Below are 2757 nucleotides of genomic sequence, written 5' to 3' on the forward strand. Positions count from 1 at the left end.
ATCTAAAATATATATCAACCATAATGCTGAAAATTTCATCAAAATCTGATAAAAATACCTGTTATTTATTGAATTTTAAAGCCATATTTTGTGGAAAACCATTATTTACACGTCATAAATATTTGTTAGGTGGGCTGATGATGTCACAACCCAACTTTCCCATTTCTAATGTTTTATGAAATCATACTCAGTTAATGTTTTCTTTACATGACTTGTGTATGATATGTCTAGTATACAAAATGAGTTACAGCAATTATTATCTTATGCTAGTGCCATTCTTTTTTTTTTAGATCTTGGAGGACCAAATTTCAGAAAACCACAATTTTAAAGGCTCACTCATGCTTTTTTTTGCAATAAAAAATTCATATGGGAGGCTTTTATTCTCTCACATACACCGAAAGATGTCACCTTGGACAACAGTGTTGTTTAAATTCATGAAAATTTGTTTACTTAATGGTCCAACTATCCTGTTTTGCAGCCAAACCAGGGGTAGTAAACAAAAATTGAGATTCGTATACATAGGTCTTCGACTGTCATTACCAAACTTGATAGGAATTCCTGTCCACTTAACGCTTCGTGTGGGCAGGGGCGTCGATCCATTTTTCAGATTAGGGGGGCAAAATCATTAACGTTCCATAGGCGCTGGATCGTACAAGACACTCACACATACACACGCACACACACACACACACACATATATATGTATAATATATATGTACACACACGCACACCCTCACACACACACACACACACACACATATATATATATATATATATATATATATATATATATATATATATATATATATATATATATATATATATGACTTATGAGACACAGTCACGTACCTCACCAATAAATTAATGCGAGCGCGAAGCGCGAGCTGATTTTTTTTTACTATACTGGCAGGAAAAGTGTGCCTGTTTAGAACTGTTTGTAGTAACTCATGATGAGGATACATCACTACACAGATAGTACGAGTGCCGAGAGTGAGCTAACAAAAAATTATATTCTGACCTGAAAGCTTGATATTCTAAGCATTTTTGGTACCAATGATTAAAATTTGTATCTAAAAGAAGAATAGATGCGAGCGCGCAGCGCGAGCTGAAAATTTTTATTTTTCAATCTGAAAAAAAATGACAGTTTACTGGACGTTTTTTTTTATAAAGAACAAGATATATCCAAGAAAACATGATTGAAAATCGAAGCAGGAGGTCTTTTGAGGCTTTAAAGTGAAAATAGGACATTTGCATTCACCTATTTTATCATGAAAAGTATAGGTTTTTGTTACATAAATGATGCGAGCGCGAAGCGCGAGCTGAAAATTTTTATATTTCAATCAGAAAAGTGGGAATTTTGAGCACGATTTTAAATAAAGAACGAGTTGTTTATCTCATTCTCGCTTGCTGAACATTACAATCTTGGTTTTTTTGCCATATCCGGAATTATTGGGGGGGGCAAAATGATATGTTTGCCCCCCCAATATTTTCATTGGAGGGGCGATCGCCCCCCCTGCCCCCCAGGATCGACGCCTCTGCGTGTGGGTTCGTTCCAAATTTTGAATTCAGAGAAAATCACGTATACCCCCCCCCCCACTGCACTGCTGTAGGACCGAATTTGTTCTGTCCCCTTCTATGAGAATATACAGTGCGTCCCAGAATAAACGAAACCGAGATTTAGCGATGATTTATCATAACTTAATCATTAATAAAATAGACAAGTGACCAACCAATTTAAAGCTTAGAATCTCATCTTTCATCTGATATTACTTACATTATTTTTTATTCACGCATGAGTGAGCAAATACAATTTGAAGAAAGGATATCAAAAACTCATTTGGCGGGGGTATCTGGGTTTCAAAATGAAAACCATATTTTTGAAAAGTTCAATATCTCCTCTTTAATTTGATACATAAATTACAGAAAATGGTCAAGAAATAACAAAGTTCTGGTCATTTGAAATAAGGCTTGAATTTCAATAATTTTATAAAATGGAGAGGTTCTCCAGGCTGGCTTTCAAACTCACTCAACACTCCGTTTTGTTGACGATCAGCCATGCATTAGACCTTTTGTTCACCATGCGAAAGCTTCAGTGGGAAACCTTTGAAAAAAACGTTTATCTCATGAAATTATGGAAATACAAGCCTCATTTCAAATGACCAGAACTTTTTCAATTCTTGACCATTTTCTGTAATTGAGGTATCAAATTAAAGAGAAGATATTGAAATTTTTAGAAATGTGGTTTTCTTTTTGAAACCCAGATACCCCCCCCCGCCAAATGAGTTTTTGGTATCCTTTCCTCAAATTGTTGGTGCTCACTCATGCGTGAATAAGAAATAACCTAAGTTATATCAGATAAAAGAGGAGATTCTAAGCTTTAAATTGGTAGGTCATTTGTCTATTCTATTCATGATTAAGTTATGATAAATGATCGCTAAATCTCGGTTTCGTTTATTCTGGGACGCACTGTATACATATTTCTATCATGTCTATATGTATTTGTTTTTAATTATGTCCCATTAAAAAAAATGAAATTTTATGGAAATGGGGAGCCGTTTTCACGTATAACTTCAAATTGAAAATTGTAAACATTCATAACTCTCTTATTCGATCTTGGAGGGATTTTTATCAAACATTTACCATTATTTTTTTCCCTATTTTTTCTGCAGCTAAAACCCATCGTGAGGTGCACAGCCCTCAAAAGGTGGCGATGAACAAGGTTGATTCATTTCCTCGATCGATATACCACCATAGGGA

This window comes from Lytechinus variegatus, chromosome 15 (genome assembly GCF_018143015.1).
Source record: "Lytechinus variegatus isolate NC3 chromosome 15, Lvar_3.0, whole genome shotgun sequence".
NCBI lineage: Eukaryota > Metazoa > Echinodermata > Echinoidea > Temnopleuroida > Toxopneustidae > Lytechinus > Lytechinus variegatus.